General features: G+C 46.9%; 1 protein-coding gene across 3 annotated transcripts in view; it reads left to right on the forward strand.

Annotated features, from left to right (window-relative positions):
* Positions 1-21,562, forward strand: part of GXYLT1 (glucoside xylosyltransferase 1) — a 131,492-nt gene that overhangs the window by 50,964 nt on the left and 58,966 nt on the right. The window lies entirely within an intron of this gene.

A 21,562-nucleotide genomic window follows, 5' to 3' on the forward strand; every position in this document is an offset into this window, starting at 1 on the left:
ATGGAATCTTTTGATCAAGTTGCTGTACGATCTACTGATGTTTCTGAACATGTGGTTTATAGCGTGCCTAGGAGAGAGCCTCCATCTGCTTCTTTGTTCACAATTGCACCTTTTGCAAGAACTGCCTCTGGCTGCTTCAACAACGCTGATGAAGCAGTGTCCAGCTCCTCGTCCTCGATGTCTTCTGTCCGAGGTCCACGTAAGCTGCTGAGTTGGCTTAAACGCACATATTTTGTTTTTCCTTGGAACTATTTGTGGCTTTTTATGACTCTAATGACTCTTTTTTTATGGTTGGGATTTGTGGTTACTTTTTTTCTAGTAATACATGGTCATTTTCTTCCTGATCGATCTGACATTGAGCTCGTGGAGACTGTGTTGAGACCACATTTTTCGTCTCATATGGTTCGAAGAGACTTGTCCAATGTGAACATTTCTGCAATACCGATTCCGGATGGGATTGTGTGGGATAAAGTAATGTTTGATATATATGGTCCCACTGAATTGATTCAAATACCGTATGTCCTCAAGTTATCAATGAATAATATTGTTATACCAGGCATTGTTTCTGATGATTGGGATGTGAAGACAGTAGATTCTATGCTAACAGATTTGCAATATTATACTGTCTATGACGATGAAGATGCTTACCAATTTAGAGACAATCATGGTGACATGTTTTGCTACAACTATTATGGACACCACTTTATTCATAAAGCTAGTAGCCCTAAGTCCATATTTAATTATGTGCAATGGGAACATTGCTCGACTCCTCCACAAGGGAGTTTGAAAACGTATTATGATAAATTTGCATATTTTTCTGGGCATGATCAGCGGAATGCTAAGTCTTACTATTTTAAAGTTGCACTGTATTCTAATAAGAAAATTTTATTGACGATACTAAATTACTATATTCAAATTTGTTTGTATCTAAACTTTCGGTCGAGGGATATGAATACTGGTTAAAGACTGTTGACTTGAAAAGTGTTTGGGGTACGAAAAATTGGCAGATGCAAGGCAGGGATACATTATTTAGAGCATGTCTTATCCCTGTGCAGATGATTTTCCTCAATGACACGGTACAACAGAGTAGCTGTTTGGGCTTGGCGACGATTAGAGAGTTGACTTTGCCTAGTATACCTGTCCCTTCTAAATTAAACAACTGGCAGCACTATGTGAATGCTACTTTTAGTGAATTTACGCATTGGGTCCAGAATGGTACGCTTAACACTTCATCGTTACATCCGGGCGGGTGGTTATTATGGCCTGTAGACACTAATCCGTTTCATCAACGTTTTGTCACCTCTTCAGGGGGGTTCAGGACTAGTAGGGCAGACCCTCGTTACATTTCACCCCAACATGCTGATATTATAACTACGTACAGCGTGGGGAAGCTTTGTCAACAATGGTTGAAGTCATCCACGCTGGATGCAGTTAAGTCACATCTCAAGTTACTGTCTAATGGTACTGATTTACAAGATTTTTTGTCAGGTCCCAAGGTACCACGGAAGAAAAGGTTTTTATATGAAGTTTATAATGAGATTTGGAAACTTTCACAACAGGAGGCTGCAGCTCGGTTGAGGCAGATTGATCAAGAAAATCTGCTGCAGACTTTGTCTGTTGTTGATAATGGCATGCATACCCTTTCTGACCGTGTTTACACGATTGACAGCATTGTTTCCTCTGCTGTTGACATTTTTAAATCGGACATGTCTTCTTTATATCATGGGCAGAGTCAGACGCGGTCCATCATGCAGCTGGGTTGGACTCTTCAGACCTTGAAGGCGGGTCGCGTTCCATGGCAGCACATTCGTGCCAGAGAGATCTTTATCTCCTTTAATTTGACTCGTCAACAACAGTTGATGGCTAAAAAGGAAGCGACGTATGTTATGTTGAATATTGAGAAATTGGAAAAACTGCCTTTCACGGTGGCTGAGATTCCGTCAGCTGAGTGGTTGATTCATGGGGTTATTAATTTGCCTATCTCCACTCTGCAATTTACTTCTTGTTTGAAGCACATTCCGGTGGGTAGATATGAACTATTGGGAGACAGTTACATACACGAGGTGTGGGAGCTTCCCTTTCAATACAGATGTGTTAATGGTTTGAGGGAGGTTTTTCTTAGCGGTAGCGAATGCGAAGCTTCTGTCAGCCATTCCATGGTTTGTAAACAGCTGTCCTTGCACGGAGCGTGTAACGCTTCGATTGATAACTTAGCTTGTTATTTAAAGGGTGTTCCAGTCCCGGTTATTAAAAACACTTTCCAGGTGCTTTCTTACGGCAGTTACGTTGTTCTTAACAGCGAATGCTGCTGTGGCATGCGTGCCGGAATAGTTTACGTTGTCGTTGTCAACAAGGCCGTTACGTGCTGCGGGAATGTGTTGTTTCCCCCCCACTCAAATTAGGGAGGTAGCGGACATCTGGCCTCATATTGCTACTTCCAAGGTTGATTTCGACAAGTTGAGTCGGCTGAAAGCTTTATTGTTTCAAAAGCATGTGGCCCTTACATCTGCTAGCGAGACCTACGCACTTCAGATGGCAAGGTCATCGGCGGAGATACAGTCCCTTTTGAATACTAACTTTCCAAGTCACTTCGGTGAACTTGTGGGACGTATATTTAATGCATCCAGCACTGCTGGTATTGCTCATTTTTTCAAAGCCGTTGGTGTTGGTTTCGCTCACACCTTCTCTTCCACATTCGGTTTGATACCTTCGGCTATACACTCTATTTTCGGAAGCATTTTTGGGGGTTTCCCGATTACTTTGGCTTTGTTGGCTGGAGTCTTGCTATTGTTGCTATTTTTTCGCAATGGCTGACCCGCCACGACGAGATCCTATATTGCTGCTCCCGTCAGCGCAGCTGTGTCGTGAACGCATGATGCAGCATTTTGGAGCTACACTCCTGGGCCATTTGGAGTGTGACTGGTCTCTGTCATTCAGACCGGTTTTGGATTGTGTGCAACCCGTGTTTCGGTGCCTTTGGTGCTCATTTAAACATGCACTGGCTTTCTGTCTCTCACTGCAGCGCCCTCCAGTGGTCGATCCTGATCTGTTGATGTTCCCGATTAGGGCTCATTCCCAGACATGTGCACTACGGTTGCGTTTGCTTCGTGAGGCGGTTTATGAGATTCCCTTCCTGGAGGAAGATGATATTGTCTCTTTCATTGGCCCTGCACGGGGTGCCGCCCTGAATGGTTTTGGGGCTTTGGAACACACCTGCTCCATGGTACTTTGTGGCATGGATCTTCCGATATTAACATATATCGAAGTGGAGGAGCTCCTACGTTCTATTGCTTCTGTCTGACAAATGGATTTTTTTTTTCTTCGGCAAAATTGACACTATATTGAATTTGGCCTTATCGTCACATGTTTCCTAAATTTATGACTTTGTTGTCTTCTTACCTTGTCTAAATATATTGTTTATGTTTGGGGCATGTTTTTATGTTATTGGAACCACTTGCTACCGACAAGGGGAGGGTGTAGTGTGGTTAGTTTTACGTATACTTTGCGCATTAGCTTCAGGCTTTAGGCCTTTGTGCACTTTGCCCTGAATGTATTTTATTAATTTGCTGACAGCTTAGAGCCTCTGTGCACTTTGCTCTACATGCTTTTTATTAGGCTTCGTACTGTTATTTTTCAAATAGCCAGTTCTACGGTGTTGTTTTTTATTCATATCACACTGTTTTGCCTACTTCAGCACTGGAGTTCTTCATAACATATTCACTCTGTTCTTCAGTCAAGGATACAGTCTGGTACATTGCCGATAGACGTGGTAGGAGTTTAGATTTGGCATTCCTGCGTAGGGACATTTTGTGATCACGATGACATGTTAGTTATAAAATCACTTCCTTGTCCCAATACATGCAAGAGGGAGATTCCGACCAGAGACCCACAGCTAGACGCTGACTGCCTCGTTGCAGATGCTGAACCAGATCACAGGCCTTTGCTCAGGTATGAGGGCTTATGTCTCCCCGGTGATTCGGAAAGGCAAGCTAGAAGCTTAACATGCTGTGCTCTAAATAGAACAAGCAGAGGGAGAGTAGAAACTGTTAGGAAATATGATAGCTTTGTTCTTATGTTTTACTCTCCTGGTGACTATTTCAATCCTACTATGTTGTATTGTTCTGGTTATTGCGGCTCACGCCTTATTATCTAAAATACAGTCGTTTTATTAAAACATTATATAAAACCTATACTGTCTTTGTCATTTGTATATGAGACCATATTGTAAATGAGAGAGTTGGTTTGGATCTGAGTGACCACGATTTCCCTGAGAAGTTCCAAAGATGTCATGCGCTCGGCTGCCTAATCATTTCTTCCCCGTGGGAGAAATAAGGCACTGCTAGTTAGCCGGAGCAAAAACCGGATTTAGGGTGACAGAGTTCCTTACACGTGGGTCAGACTCAGTCCCCCACACCGTTTTCGATCCTGCTGCCTAGAAATCCAGTAGTCTCATTTAGGATAATGAGAGCCCACGCGACAATACATAGGTGGTAAAAAGATGCAGTCATGGTGACAAAGTTAAGAGAGGCATCTAGCTACTTTAAGGAAAATGTCTCCTCAGCTATAACACTGTAGAAGGCCTACAAAACAGTAATTAGGGAGCAAGCCATCTCTACTATACAGGGAAAAAGAATATAACATATGGCCCAGATATTAAATGAAGAAGTCTGATAAAACTGGAAACTGTTTGTGTTGCACAGGACCTCTGAATTAAGAGAAAAGATGAAACAGGTGAAAACAAAGATGGTAGAACTTAGCTCCATATGTACCAATGTGGCATAATATCAAAATATCTCACTGCACAAAAAAGCTGTATTATGTGGCAAATGAGTATGTAAATTAGTTGACAGGCTTTGCAAGTGGAAAGAGGGTCAGAGGTGGGTAGGTTGGTGAAGTGCAAAAAGGAGGATCTGGTTGTCGCTAAGCTGGAAATGATGTAGACTTTCAGGGCATAATTATAGGCTTTAACTCCCTCTTGGATGGAGATGGATGATGCAGGTCGGGCCAGGTTTATATGGAATTGCAAATCCTCGTGATGACCCCAGAGAACAGCCAAGAATTAGACAGAGTTCATGGAGGAAAAGGTAACAAATGTCATTGCCCACCTGTGGTGTCTGCGGGTGCTGGGCCACAACGGCTTCTCTACTAAGTTTTTCAAGTGCCTGTTGAATACATTGGGGAAATATGTACTATTAATGCAATAAGAACTGGCAAATAGGGAAATGTTTCCTATAATTTGAGGATTACAACAAAGGAATGGCAGCCAAGAACGGAATTCATGTCACACAGACCTACTTTGTTCCTGGAGTCAAAGTTTCTTGCTAAAATGCTGGCAGCCCTACTGAATAGAGTTTTTACTTCACTTAGCTATCCGGAGGGGTCGGGCTTCATGTTGCATGGTGGTATAAAGCATAACCTTAGGAGTCTATGTAGGTGCATTAAGTACTCCAAAAGAGAGCTGGAACCACAGCGGTCACATTGCTAGCTGTGCTCAGAGCCGTTGGGTGGCTTGAATGGCCATATATGTTAGGAGTTCTAGAGAGGACTGAGTTGGGTCCCTGATTTTACTCTTCGGTGAAGCTGCTTTATGAGTCCCCGATGGCCAAAGTTAGATTTCATAGTGTGATCTCATAAGTGTTCACTTCTGATAAATACTTCTAACTGCAGGTTCTTCCCCTTTAATGTATTCTCCAAGCGCCAGACTGGATCTGAAAACTTTCTAGCAGCACTGATGTGCTTCTAGGTGGCTCTCTGTGGCTCTGCACTGCCTGTTTACCACTCTGGAAGTGATTGAGCGCAGCTGCATTTCAGTGCCTCTTGTACATGCTGATGTCTGTTCTGTCCACACCTTTCCACACCTTCTAACATGGATCGGAAGCTCCGCTCTAAATTTTGCTGGCCTTCTGACATCTTCCAAACAAAGTCCAGTGTGGTAGAGAACTATATCCCCTCCTAAAACTACAAACTTCAAACCATGCTGAGGCTGTCGTAAACAGATGTTGGTGATATTGGTGATGACTTCCCTGAGGTGTGTCACTGGTGCTTTGGGCATGACTCAGAGTCATGCAACAGGATGCTCTGATGCACCTGAAGGCGATCTCGAACTGATAAGAGCAGCTGCACATTGTTAAATGCATGAAGTAGATCTCGTACTTTTTAATCAAGCTCCAAGTCGAGGGTGCAGACTCGATCCTGTTCGTGTGGTTGTTGCTGCAAGAAGTTATCTTCATGGTCAAAGTCCTCCGTTAAGGCAAAGTCCAAACATAAATGCAAAAAGTCGAAGGTAGACTCAACCTCATCCAGGCACTCCTGATCTTAAAAGAAGGCAGGAAGGTGTTAAGATGCCAGTGGATTTCTGTTTGGATTTTCAATTGCAGAGCATATTCCCCAGTTAGTTCTGGTGCGCCCTGAATTCCCCAGGCCATTGCAGATGCTGCAGAAGTTCAGAGCCCCTAAAGAGGTCATGTGCTGATTTCCTGTGCTGATATTTGGCACTCTTCTGGCTCCCTGTAGTGTTCTTCAGTGATCAAAGATCCACAGTGGCCATCAGTCGGGTTGTCACCAGCGGATCTGTCCTCAGCAAAGACTGACTGGCTTGGGCTTGTCACGGGCTGCACAACGTTGGTCTCTCCCCTTGTTGACACTGATATCAACATCACTTTTGGAAGATTCTGTGCTTATTGTGATGTCTGACTCCGAACCGCTTTCTGGATGATCTCAACAGATGCTGCGCTATAAAATCACCGAAGTGCACCCGGTCACCATACAGCCTGATTGCAGTCCTATTCCTCTTCTAGAAAGGATGCACCTTTAGAGACTTCATTGTCTTTCCAGCTCAGATTCAGATGAAAGCTTCAAACCAACCAAATATGGTGATAGTGGAGATGGGAATGATTTACAACTGCACTCCATTGAGGTTAAGAAAATTATATGGAAATCTTGCAGGCCATGCTCCCATTCAATAAGGCCCTGTCTAATACTTTAACAGGCACCTAATCAAAGCCCTGTTCTTGCCCTCTGCTGAATACAATGGTGGCCAGACCTCACAGACCTATGCCTGGGACCCAGGTTTCCTCATAAAATGCCCTGCGTCTGAAAATCTGGTGGTTCAGGTTTCAGTCAGCAAGATGATCTCTCAACTCATTCACAGCTTTTTCCTTTGATAAGAGAATGTAAGTTTTGAAAACCAATGTCCTCTTTTGCCAGCCTGGCATTGCGATCAGTCAGCACTGTTTGTTTATTGAGCAGATATATGCAAACCCTGTGGGACATCTCAAGCAAGATCTTGCTGATGGTTCCTGAAGACTTTAGGACGTCATTGACTCAGATCAATTTGGATGGTCAACATGTAGCCAAATACATGATTCATGCTAGCCTTGATACTACTGATTGTCTGGGTAGGGCAGTTGCCATAATTGTGGTGTTCTGGTGCCACGCATAGAAATGCTGCACAGGATTCCCTGGATATGTATGGGCCTTTCATGAACTTATCTTTAGATGGCTCACATCTTTTGGGTGAAAAAGCAGGCTCTGCTTTAGAATGCTTTCAGAAAAATAGGGCCACAGAACGCTTGTTGGGGCTCTTGACAGCTGCCAAACAGTTCCTTCATCAGTATGGGAATTTTAGAGTCTATTCGAAGGGACTGGTGTATAGGCAATAACAGTATCCATGGTCTCTGCTGCAATCACCTCAGGTCTTTTGAGGCTGAGGATCAGTCAATCCGAATTTATAATGCCTGCTAATCAGCCAATAGGGTATCCAGGCACTTAGATGAGGATCAAGTAGACAACGTGCAGGCCATAAAGGGCACCAGTGTTCTCAGCCCCCTTCCCCCCCAGCAGTAGTTGCTAATCAGCTTTAGCCTGCCATTAGTGGCGCACAAGCATCCTATGGGAAGCAGAATCCAGCATTTTTTCCAAGAGTGGTGGTCATTCATATTGTTCAGAATGGCTAAATCGTACCCTTCATTTCTGCTCCGCTGAATCTTCTCCCCACATCAGAGCAAATCTCGGGGGAACAACTATCCATTCTTTTGCACGGGGTGTTAGGTTTGCGTTCCAGGGGAGCCGTCAAAATGTGGAGGGTTGCTACTCTGAATTTCCTCATACTGAAGCAGAATGAAGGGGTTCAGACTATCATAGATATTCATCCTTTGAATGCCTTCCTATAGAAGGACAAATTCAAAATGCTCACACTGGCCCAGGTTCTGTCAGCCCTGTATCCTGATGGCTTGATGGTAGCCTTAGATCTGCAGGGCACTTATTTTCATATATTCATCTGGCAATACACAGGCATTACCCGTGGTTCAGGGTAGGCCATCAGCGTTTCCAGTTTATCATGCTCCTTTTCAGCCTCTTCAGTGTTCAGTGTTCAGGGTGTTCGTGAAAGTGATGGCGGTGGTCGTCATCAATCTTAGGAGGACGGAACCAGTCTTCCCCTACCTCAGAAACTGGATTGCCACAATCAGTAGTAGACCACTTCCAGAGAATGGCAAACCTCTTGACATCTTTGGGATTCGCAATGAATGAGTCAAAGTCACACCTGACTCCTTCGCAAAGGCTTCCTTTTGCTGGAGCTGTTCTGGACACAGGAGAGTTCGGGGCTCTCCCAGCTCTGCAAACAGTCCAGCACATTCAGGCAGTGATGCAGATGTTTCATCCACAGTCCTGGATCTTAGTGAGAGCAGCTCTGATACTTGGCCTGTTAGCCTCCTGCCTGTCCACTACACATGGAGGCATATGGGGGCTCTGCAGTGGAATCTGAAGTCCCAGTGAGCCCAACTCCGGGGCAACCTGTCAGGTGCTGTCGAGGTTTTGGAGAAGACTGCATGCAATCTGCAGTGGTGGTTGCTCACCGCAATTCGACTTTTCCTTCCCCAGTCTGATCTGAAGGTGGTGATGGATGCGTCTCTGCTGAGTTGGAGAGGTCATCTGCAGGAGGGAAAGGTAAGACGATTCTAGTCTCTAGGGCAAACCAGGCTCCGTATCTATCTTTTGGAGTTGTAGACATTCATCTGGCGCCAGACGCCTTCCTGCTGTCCTCATCCATCAAACGGAGGCTGGTATAATACCTCATGTACATCACCCTCGCCATGCAGTAGGCAGAGTGGTGTGGAGTTCTGTGCAAAGAGGCCCTGTCTCTCTGCAGTTGGCGGTTGTGTTAGGGCAGCTCCCAGATTGAGAACCACCTAGCAGGATGCTTGAATGACAGGGCGAACAAGCACAACTGGCAGTGCCTGGCAGTTCTTAAATAGCCCACCAGTTCTCATTTGTTAGTCTCCGTCCCTCCTGTGGTCACTATGGGGGTCATTACGAGTTTGGCGGTCTCAGGGCTGCCATAGTGGTGGCGGCAGTCGTACCGTTCCCAACAGAACACAAACAAATTACCACCAGTGTGGTCAGGCTACCGCGGACAGGGGTAGGTGCCTTCAGGCCTGTGGGTATGATGTTTCTGCCCAACACATTATGAGGCTGCAAACCACCAGGGTTTCTGCCGCGGTCACACCACCACCAAAACCCTGGCGGAAACCAACTCTATAAAAGGAAACGCCCACCTTCAGGAACACAGACGTGCCCGGCCCTGCCATTGAGCCAGAACTTGAAGTCCTTCCACTTCTCACACAATGACTCCGGAACGAGCGACGGATACAACAACCGTAAGTACACACTTATGCAGTGGAAGGCATTGGTACACACCCACATTCAACACACATCCAAGACAGCTTGTGACTGACACACACACATGTAACCACCCACCCATACGAACACACACACACATCCACATACACACACGCACACACATACTACACACAAGTACACCCAAACACACACCAACCTGCACACACAGCGCCACTGTCCAACACACACAACTCCACCGACTCACACAACCACATCACAACCGCAGATACACAAACGCTTTGCAAAGCCCTCTCACTGCATGCCTTCACATGACAACACCTACATACAGCAACACGTAACAACACCACAATACCAATCACTACAATCACACTGCCATTTAATGAACAATTCAACACACCATGCCCACACCACACACAACGCATGGAACATAGCCAGCACCACACACACAACAACCACACAAGGACGCACAACACCACCATCACACATGCTAACAATTACTATACACATTTTGGCTATACATACATGCATGGAACAAACACAAACATATCAACACACTAAACACAGCAAATACAGCTGGACCAATGGCAGGGCCATACACACACACACACAGTCCAGGCACAACAGCGAGCACAACCCCCACACACACGTCACACATACACAAACCAAAGCCCACATACACCAAACAGCCATGTAGAAAGAAAGGCAGGACAAGCATGTTGGCCCAGATGTATTCAGAAAGGGAAATGGATTAAAAAAATTCCAACTGTATACAAACATAAGGCCATTAGCCAGTCCAATGTCCATGCCTACAAAGGCACAAATGGCACTGCACTGTGCCCCTACTTAACTCCTGACTGCAAAACGACCTTCACAGAGTAGGGGCATCAAGCGGGCAGGCAGGCAGCTCAGGGTTTGGTGGGGTGTTTAAGGGGGAGATCTGGGCTTGGGAGGGGGCTCCTTGGGTTTGGGTCTGGGCTTGGGAGGGGGTCCTTGGGCTTGGGTCTGGGCTTGAGAGGGGGCTCCTTGGCCTTCGGAGGTGCAGACTTCTTGGCAGGGAGAGGGATATGGGCACCACCGGGGGCAGGGGAGGACTTGGAGGTGGAAGGGCTGGACTTGGGGAGGGGCACAGAGCGCTTGGGGGTCTCACAGGGTGGGAGAGGGGTAAGGAACAGCAAAAACTCCAAGAGGAAATGTTTCTTTGACACACAGGGCGGTCATGGCAAAAGGGTTTTGGAGTGGAGGGAGAGGGAATGGTTGTCAGTTGTGTCTTGGTGGATATCTTGGGTGCAGGTGTGTGCGTGGAATGCTTGTGTGCGCTGGGTGTCTGTTGGGTGGGTGAGTGCGGACATTTAGGTGTTTTGGGAGGAGGTGCTGGGAAATGCTATGGTGGATGCATGACTGTCTTTTGGGGTGGAGTCTGTAGACATGGTACATGTGCTGCATGTGGGGGTGTCGGTTGTGGTGGTGGGTGTGGATGTGGTGACTGGGGTTGATGTTAGCGGGTCTGATATTGTGCTGACTATGGGTAAGATGGGACTGGTGGCTGGATCCGTCAATGATGCTCTGGTGGCTGCAGATGTGTCTGGTGTAGTGTCCGTGGGGTGGGTGGGGAGTCAGTGCAAGGAGTTGATGTTGTGTCTGCAGGTGGCTGTTGCTTGTGTGCATGCTAGTGGTGGGTCCTGTGGTGCTTATTTTTGTCTGTGGAAACCTTGTCTGTTGAGGTGGATGTATGCCTGTCTGAACGTGTGCTTTGGATTGGTGTGGGGTGAGGGGTTTTGGTTTGGGAAGAGGTAGTTGGGGGGAGCGTTAGACAAAGAGGCACTGGCTGCCGTCAGAGTGGAGGCTAGAGCCTGCAAGGATCTCTGTAGGCCAGCCATGGCACTGTGAATGCCCTCCAGGAAGCCCTTGCTCTGTTGTACCTGAGATGGCGTTCACGATGGTCAGCTGACCCAAAGAGATGGACCTCAGGAGGTCAATAGCCGCCTGACTGAGGGCAGCAGGGCTGACTAGGGCAGGGGCAGAGGTGCCTGCGGCAAATGAGACTCCCACCCTCCTGTGTGAGACAGCACGGGCAACTGAGTGAGAAGCAACAGGGAGGGCAGTGGTAGTAAGGGGGGTGGTGGACAAAGTTGGTGCTGGCGTTCTCCCAAATGGGTTGGCCAGGGAGTGTCCACTGGAGGAGGATTCCGATGAAGAGGTGGCAGATCTGGTCTCCCCTGTGGAACGCCCCTTGCTCTCTGTCCCACTGGGTCCCTCGGTGTCGGGTGTTGCTGGCACCACCTTTTTGGGTACTGTGGGCTGTTGCTTCCCCACTCTCCTGTGCCCCTTCTCCTTCGCCAGACGATGCTGATGCACACAAAGAGAGGGAGAAAGAGAGAGAGGTAAGGGGCAAAATGGTTAACATATACCTTTCATTGACATAGCTACACATGTACCTCTGTTTTAATACATATCATGGCTAGGCAATCACATTTACTAATACACATAACCTACATCGTCATGACATGTCACCACTACCCACACCTGGCTGCCAACCCTCGAACCTACAGTAATACCTAAGTAAGACAGCACTACTACACTCAACCCCAGGATACCAACCAATGCCCTTTGAAGCTGGTACAGCATGCCCTGGATGCAGTATCAATAGAATACCTGAATACACATCTTACCTCTCCATACCCTATCACCCATTGGATGTGCATCTGACACAACATAACACAGCAGGCCTCTACAGTGACAACACCTAATTACTCCATGTCCTCTGTAACATGTCCATTACAGTGAAGACAACTCCACTCACAAACCACACACCACCTACTTGTCCTTAGACATGGCTGCCCACTCAGTATAGTAATGCCATTATGGAGGACAACTCAGATTTAGCCAGTACCAGTCAGACACCCAAACACTTCACATCTGATGTGCACTATGTGAATCTGTGGTATAAACATGTGAGTAGTCAGACCCTATCACAGAGCCAGAGCTGCTGACACAAAACACCTATATCACTACTCAGCATACTGCCAAGTGTGTCTACAGTGGGCCACGTACCACACATTCACCATCCTAACACATCCATTGAGTGCAGTTTCACAACAGATTAACCTCTGGAACACACATACCACATCATGAACCACTTCCCATGCCACCACACATGCAGGTATTCCAGTTGGAATACGCGCAATGACAACTCCACCTTCAGACATACCATTCTACAAATGGCAAAACCTTTCTCCTAGCCCAGACAACACACATCACATGGGGTAAATACTTGCATGCAGTAGGCACACATAGACAAACACCACTGCCAGTACACCTAATGCACATACCACTAACACTAAAGCAGCCTGAAGAGACAGAACACAAAAATCACCTTCACCTCAACACGCCATGTGTCATGCAATACCCAAACCAATCCTAATCTGCTACTACCTAATAGCCAAGGCAAGCTCTAAGAGTCACAGGCCATCAGAGGTGCCCCCAGATATCCATGTCGACATGAAGTAGGCAGTCACTCAGCAATGCAGCATTGGACTAGCTCGGGATTTGTCAGCATGGTGACACATAAGGGTCCTCAGAGGGCACTTACTATCTCCAATACTAAACCATAGTTTGGAAGGCCACATCCCCACAAGTATTGCTCCTAGGAATGCATTTTCTGTGCAATCTGACTTCATGATTTCAACATATTTCAGAATCCCACGTTGCCTACCTTCATATCCTCTACAGCCAGCAGATCACCTATATATGCCCAGTCAGCCACCAGGCCAATAATCCTATCCCATGAAGGCCAGTTTTGTGGTGGAACTGTATTGCCATGCCCACAGTCTGTCAATATCCAGAACTAGTACATGATTTATCAAGTCACAGTGATAAAGGAGAGTCACACAGTCACATATGCAGGTAGGCTACACAGATGGCAGTGGACTGATACCTCAGGGCCACTGATGCTGATGGCAGGAGCTGGTCATACACAATGCTCAGAGTGGTACTGGCACTCACATCCATTGTATGGCCAGGTGCATCACTACATTACTGACATGGAAGAGGAAGATTTACATCCAATGACTGTAATGCATGGAGACACATCTACAAAATAAACTGCCTGGGTGCCAATTTACAATTTCCCTAATGTTGATACACATGTAGCATGTACTACAATGTCATCCTGCTAGGAATGAGGCACCCAATCCCATTTAAGGCCAGGCAAGTCCCAGGCTACAGCGATTACTCACCCCTTTGTGGTTGCTGTGCTGCTCTCAAATGCTCATCCAGTTCAGGGTAGGCCACCGCAAAAAATGCGGCCCATTAGGGTGGTCTGAGTCTGATGGGCACCCCTCCCTCATTGGGAGGACATCGCCAGCTGGTCCTCTATCGCGATGGCACACAAGATCCCCTTTTTCTGATGGGCATTGACCTGCATGGGTGACACAGACAGAAGGAGAAAGTCATACAGACAGGCACCAAATCGACAGCAGTGGATTATAGACATCAGACTCACCATATGCCTACACATGCCCATCCTAACGCATCACACACATTAATTCCATGCCCCTGCATGCATTTACCCTCTGACCGGAACACGTACACCATTCACCCTCACACACACCCCTATCATGCATGACTATGGCATTGGGCTCACCTGCTCCTCTGGTGCCCCATATGGCTGTCCATACAGGGGTAAGACCCCTTCCAATAGCTTCTGAAGCTCTTCTTGGGTGAAGGCTAGGGCCCTATCACCTGTAGGAGGTGGCATGATGGCTCCCAGAGACAGTACACAGCAGCTCATGTAGTGGAGCTCTTGCTTGCAGGAGTGTCAAAAGTCAAGTGACCAAGGCAGCAGAAAATGGCGGTCACGGCCGCCCCGTACAGGACCATCACCGCCGGTGGTGATGGCCATTGGCCCCAGCCCCCATAAGCAGCAGTGTTAACCAGTGAGAAGGTGCACAGCAGTTGCAACCGCCTTCCGCCATGGTGACATACGCTGGCGGACTTAGGTTATTTCCATCTGTCCAGTGCTGCAGAACAGGCGGCTGCAATTTTCTGCACATTGCATTCATTGATACAGCTAAATAAGTGTGCCACACACTTTTACCAGCTGAATGCAGAGTACGCCTATGTTGTGGCATCTTTGTTTGGCTCATACATGTGACATGCATGACACAGTTACCTCATATAGCTGGTATGTCAAAAGTGTTAGATGTGTGCAACAATGAAATGTAGTGCTAGCATGCATATCAGATTGTACAATCTCTCTTTTCTATCCTCAGTACTGTGTCATGAGGATGTTGAGACATGCACCAGTGTACCGTCCTCTAGTGGCCCTTGCAACCCTGGAGGAGAGGCATATAATTCAGACCTATCATCTGAGTCATCAGACCATCATGGATCTCTGTACATACGTAACCCCTATGCCATCCCTCCCACATTCAAGTTATGTCAGTGCTACACTTTTTTGCCACAGGCTCCTTTCAGATTACAGTGGACTTGGCAGCAGGGATATCACAGCCAAAGTTCAGTCTTGTACTGAAGGATGTACTGTGTGCTTTACTTAAACACATGGACAGCTACATCAGGTTCCCCCAACGAGGGGATTTGCCTTATGTGAAGGCAGACTACTGTGATGTGGGGCACATCCCTCATGTGATAGGGGCCATAGATTGCATCCATGTAGCCTTGGTCCCTCCCAGTGCCAATGAACAGGTGTATAGAAACAGGAAAAACTACCACTCCATCAATGTGCTGGTGGTGTGTGTGGCAGACCGATACATTTCCCAAGTGACAGCCAAGTTGCCTGGATCTGTGCATGCCTCCTACATTCTGAGGAACAGCAATGTCCCCCACATAATGGCACAACTACAGAGAGAGAGAGAGCTTGGCTCATTGGTATGTATGCAATTGGATGTGTGTCTCTGTAATGGCACCTGTCATCACAATCTTCCCTGTGTCTGTACCTGTATTGTGACAGGTCCTACCTCTATGCACACAGGTGACTCTGGATATCCTAACCTTCCCAGGCTGTTAACACCAGTGATGTACCCTGGCACTGAAGGGAAACTCTGTTTTAATGAGGCTCACGGTAGGATGAGGCGTGTAATAGAAAGAACATTTGGCCTCCTGAAGGCCAGATTCAGGTGCCTGCACGTTTCTGGAGGTGCACTCCTCTACAGTCCCCACAAGGTATGCTTGCTGCATGCTCCACAATCTGGCCCTGAGACGTCAGATACCCTTACTAGCTGATGATGAAGAGGCAGCTGGACCAGTGGCTGGTGATGCAGCAGTGGAAAGTGATGAGGAGGCAGATGAGGAAGGTGCAGCTGAGTCTAGGCAGAGCTCATCAATCAGTACTTCCAGTAACATACAGGTATGCTGTGTGTGTATTTGCATGTGTACTATTTCAGCATACTTTGCTGTCAGTGATCCTCCTGATTTGGATTATCAGTAGTGGTGTAAAGTGTTCCTATCCCTATGTGTGTGTTGTGTGAGGTGAGTGAATGCATGTAAGCTGCTGACTGAAAATGTATCTTCTCTACCATGTGTACACTCTCTGCAGGTTGCAATATTGACATCTCCTATGGACAGCGCTGCATTGTGGTGTGTGTCCTGCATTCTCCTGTTCTCATGTTATTTCAGAAAGTGACTGTGTCCTGTTCATCCTTGGCACTCCTACCTATTGCTTGATCCAATTACTGTTCACAGTTAAGTTTAGCGCAATACAGATGGCAGCAAGAGTGTTTTGTGATGTATTACTTGAGACTGGTGATGTGAAATTGATATCTGTTGTGCCCTGTTTAAATGGCTATCTACACTGGACAGGACAACTGTGTACTGCATATGTACTTTGTGTGGTACCATGCCTATAAGCCTGATGGTAGTCTCTGTCATGATCTTTTTGCAGGTTGGATATTTGGATTACTGTTGTGTGTGGCTGTACTGGTGACTCCATTACATTTACCCTGGACCATTTCTGTTGTTCTGTTGTACAGTGTCTCCTGCAGAGGATGCCTCCCTCTACAGTCCATTTCATTGCCTGTTGGATTAGGGGGCCATACCCACATGGCATTTTGCAGATTAAACATTTGTATGTGTGCAAATAAAGACCCAAATGCAGTTGCTGTGATCTCAAGTTTGTATTGTGCATACAGTGGCAAACAGGTGATAAGTGCGGCCATGGTAGATGGTATCCTCATAGTAGGTGGCACCACTGTTGGTAGCACAGGTCCAGTGTCCATGTGCCATTGGAAAATGGAGTAATGTCAGTGAACAGTCATTAGGGAGTCTCAGTTGCACACAAGGGAGTGTAATCAAGAGATGGTCACTTCCTGGCAGTGGGTTTGGTCTTGGCATCTGCTCCAGCCGGATGTCTGGATGAACGTTCACGTTTGCAGGGGGTTCTTCAGGTACAGAGGGAGGGGTGCCTGAAGCCTGGGGTTCCCCTGGCAGGGCCTCCATTCCACTAGCTGCCGCAGATGTAGATGACTCAGATGTGATGTGCCTAGTGGAAGAGGGGCCTGCTGGTTGGTGGAAGAAGCACACAGGGTGGTGTTGATGTCCTTTAGCACCCTTGCAATGGAGGCCATGGTTGCATAGTAGGCCTGCCACTGTTGCATGACCTCCGGGTGGTATTCCCCCAACATGGTTATTATCTGTCCCATCCTGTCCTGGGATTGATGATATGCTCCCAGGACTTGGGAGAGGGCTTGCTGGTCAGGTGACTGCCTTGGCTGCCCCGTCATCTGGCCCACAGGACCCCTTCCATGCGCCTTCCCTCGTGTGCCTGTGCCCCTGGCACGATAGGCCCACTTCCAGTGTCAGCAGAACCTTCATTGTCTTGGGAGGTGAGGGGGTGACTCAGGTCCCTGTACCGTGGGGCACATAATTGATTGTACAGTCCTTGGGGCACAGGTTTGGGGATGAAGGGTTGGCTGTGATGTTGGTTCCACAGGGTGGGGTTTGATGTTGGCAGGGTGTCAGGGAATGGTAGACTGACCAGGGGTCCCAGATGGGCAAGGTATGTCGTCAATGTCCAGACATTCTGTGCCATTGTCCTCACTGGGGCCTTCATCCTGAGGAGGGCTGGCTGTCTCTGGTATCCTCCCCAGTGGCAACAGTATCTGTGGATGGAGTGAGAAAGGGTTAAATGGTGGAGGTGTGATTGGTTGTCTGTTTGTCTGATGCATACAGTGGCTTGACTTCCTTCCCAGCAAAGGCAATGACAGGTGCAACTGTGCTAACAGTTTGTGGATGGTGGATTGTGACATGTGTACCATGCTCCATAGGGGTTGTTTTGCATTGTGTTGCGCCATTCCAATCTCTGTCATTGCCATGTCGTATTCCTCAGTCGAGGTATCCAGTTGTTGTAGCTAGTGCAATAGTCATACATCCAAGTGATGTGATGTGGAGTGCACATTGCTGGTATTGCTGTGGCTGGGCTAGTGCATTGTGGGAGTGGTAGTGATAGTTATCGGCTGTGCTTTCCATGCACTTGGCAGGGGGTGTGTGGGCATTGGGCCAGGGTGGTGGTGTGGCATGCAGGCGAGGGGCATTTGTTGATAAGGTGGGAGGTGTAGTGGGAGATGGGGTGATTTGGAGAGTGTTTGGGTGGTGAGGAAGCATTCTGGACAGGTTGTTTAGTGCCTTGGGAGTATTTGTTACTCACCTGAGTCCAGTCCTCCTGGTATTTCAGTCAGGCACTCAGGATGGAGTATGTCCATGACCTCCTCCCACGATGTGAGCTCTGGGGGAGGAGGTGGGGGCCCACCGCAGGTCTGAAGCACGGCTATCTGGTGTTGCGAAGCCATGGAACGTGCCTTCCCCCATAGATCGTCCCACCCCTTCCTGATGTCCTCCCTTGCGTGTGGATGGTTGCCCAGTGAGTTGACCCTGTCGACTATTCTCTGTGACAACTCCATTTTCCTGGCTATGGATGTTTGCTATACCTGTGCTCCAAACAGTTGTGGCTTCACCCTGATGGTTTCATCGACCAAGACCCTCAACTCATCGTCTGTGAAGCGTGGGTGCTTTTGACGTGACATGGTGGTTGTGTTGTGGGTGGGGGTGCGTGTTGTGTGTATAGGGTGCTTGGTGGGGGGTGTTTTGTTGTGCGTGCTGGTTGATTGTGGTGTTTGTGTATAGTTGTGATGTGTGTGTATAATGTTGTTCGTGCAGTTGTGTGGTGAGTGTGAAGTGTAAATGTGCCTATGTTGTATGAGTGCTGAGTAATAGGTTTGTGGCTTCTCAGTGTATGTGTTGGTCGTGGGCTGTGTGGGGGTGTGTTATATAGTGCTGTGAGTTGGTGTGTCTGGTGTGTGTATGTGTGTCAGGTGTGGGGTATTCAGATTGCCCAGTGTGGTGGTGTGTTCTGGCAGGAGTGTATTCTGAGCGCGGCGTTCAGACCGCCAATGGTTTTCCACCATGGTAGAACCGCTGTGGTGATTTGAGGGTCGTATACTGGTGGGTGGAAGATTGTCTGTGTGGTGGTGCTGGTGGTGGAACAGCCTCATTCCTGCCCTCCTGAGTCCTGACGGTGTTGATTTTTTTTGCTGTATTGTGGCGGTCTTCAAAGTGTGACTGTTAATAGGACGGTCAGATTACCAGCAACATTGCGTTTTTTTTACGCCTGCCACCGCAGTGGTTTTGCAATAAGACTGTCAAAGTCGTAATGAGGCCTTATGTCTCAGGTGGTAAAGTTGTCACAGTCTCAAATTTTGATCTGCTACTTGGGGACCAGTCCACGCCCCTATTCTCTCAGTGCTGACCTGCAACTGGAGCTAGAATAGGGCTGTACGGCTTACGGGGTCACGTTGTTCGTGGCCCTCCTCCAACTTAACTGCTTTCTCCTGCATAGGCTGAGCCTTTCTGCAGGCAAGGTAGCTTCCTCCTCTGTTGCCGTCCTTAGTCTGCTGCAGAGAGCAGATCAATCACCTGAGGCGTCCAGCGGTCCCTCACCTGCACGATTATCTGGAATTAAATGTGGGGCATCTTGGAGCCTCAAAGCCTTGAGTCTTCCATCTTGCTCTACCAAGCCACATCCCTCCCCAAGGATTTCACTAATTCTGTGGGTATAATGAAAATCTCCTTGATTGGGCCCTTGTACTTGTCAACTGTTGCCTGATTTTCCTTCTCTCACACTGCAGCAGGAATCTAAAAAGAATGCAGTTAGAATATCTACAAGGATGCTGACAACAAAAACAAAACCACTTGCTTCATCACCATCAATCCAGCCACTGAGACAAACTGAAACTGCCTCCACCCTACTGTACAATGCAGAAGATCTCACATTTCCTGATGGCCTCAACAAGCTCATTCATTCTCATTTATCTAAAAGTAGCTTATGTTAGGGCAGACCACAACATGTTGCCATCCATTCTACAAGTGGGTGTAGCCAGTACCAGCATGTTGGCAGTGTTTTAGAAAGTATCTGCTTCGTCCATCTAGATTATTGCTGGAAACTCTGCATTAGATCTGTTGAATCCTCCAATCTTAAGATGTCGTATGAATTCCGTATTTTGAATGGCTACATGTGCATTCTTGCTCATGTGCTTGAACAATAACCGGTGCACATCTGTGCCCATGACACAAATCATACCGATCGTATCCACCAGGACAGCGATCAGGGATTTGTATTGCATGATGTTATCTGTTATTAAATGTGAGCAAGCTTCCCGTGACAAATCGGAGACAAAAGTACTGTGGGATCACTCCACACCAGATTTCAAGTCATGTCAACCTCTAGTATTTCAAAAGTGTGAGATGCACACTTGACTTTTTGCGTCGCTCCTCCCGTATCTTATATAGTGCATTATGATAGATGGAGCCTAAGTAGTTATTTTGCTTATATTTCAGTTATAATAGCAGTCAGGTTTTATTGAGCCAATCCTAGCAATCTGACAATATTCATGATATTTTACATTCATCAGGGGAGTATGTTCCATTATTTGGGGGGAGTTCTTTTGATTAACTCCAAGGCAGAGTTGTAGACCCACAGTCGCAGATAACTAGTTCACTCTCTCCTGCTCCTCTTGTTTGCATGCCACATGTAAAGGTCTACCTAAAGGTGATTTAGGCTTCCGGTACGAATCAGACAATTGGACTGTTGATATTCTCTACACATTCAAACCTCCACCAGATAGGGGACTACTTACATTAAAGGCCTAATGAGCAGAGTAATTTAGGGAGGCCAGTTAACCATTTGTCACATTTAGACAGGAAGGTCATCACTATCTTGACTCAGACTCAAGAGTTAGGCTAGATGAGCAAAGTGATACTTAAGGATTTAGGATTACTAGACTACTGCAAGGAGGATGTTTCTTGGTACTTTATGCACACTTTGTGAATCTATATCAAATTCACAAAGCAAAAGATAACCATTGATTTTCTCTAAGTTTTACATCTTCAGTTTTATTACAAATTTACTTTAGGCCTACTCACGTTCACAAAGAGATGCAGGCTATTTTGACATACTGGAACTACGGAAGAAAAGATGCAGTATAAAAAGGTTGAAAGATATAGGGCCTGATTACGACCATGGCGGATGGGATACTCTGTCAGAAACTTGACGGATATCACGCCAGACGTTTTCCAAGTTCTATAGGGCATAATGCAACTTGTAATATGGCGGGCAGGATAAGCGGCACAATTGTGACAGAGTATCCCATCCTCCAAGGTCGTAATCAGGCCCATAGTGTGCAGCCTTGTGACTTTATAGATGTCATCATAGGAGCGTTTCAATATATACTCACTTCCCTTCGAGTGACATGCTGTATTTTTTCCCAAAATGTATAAAACACATTTCTAACATTTTTAACACACTTCCCTATCAAACCAGTAGATGACAGAATAAATCATAGCACCTGAATCTATAAATGATATTAAGCTGCTGAAATGTAGTACAGGTGAATAACCAATTTTCTTCATTTTGTTA

Source organism: Pleurodeles waltl, chromosome 4_1 (genome assembly GCF_031143425.1).
Source record: "Pleurodeles waltl isolate 20211129_DDA chromosome 4_1, aPleWal1.hap1.20221129, whole genome shotgun sequence".
Taxonomy (NCBI): domain Eukaryota; kingdom Metazoa; phylum Chordata; class Amphibia; order Caudata; family Salamandridae; genus Pleurodeles; species Pleurodeles waltl.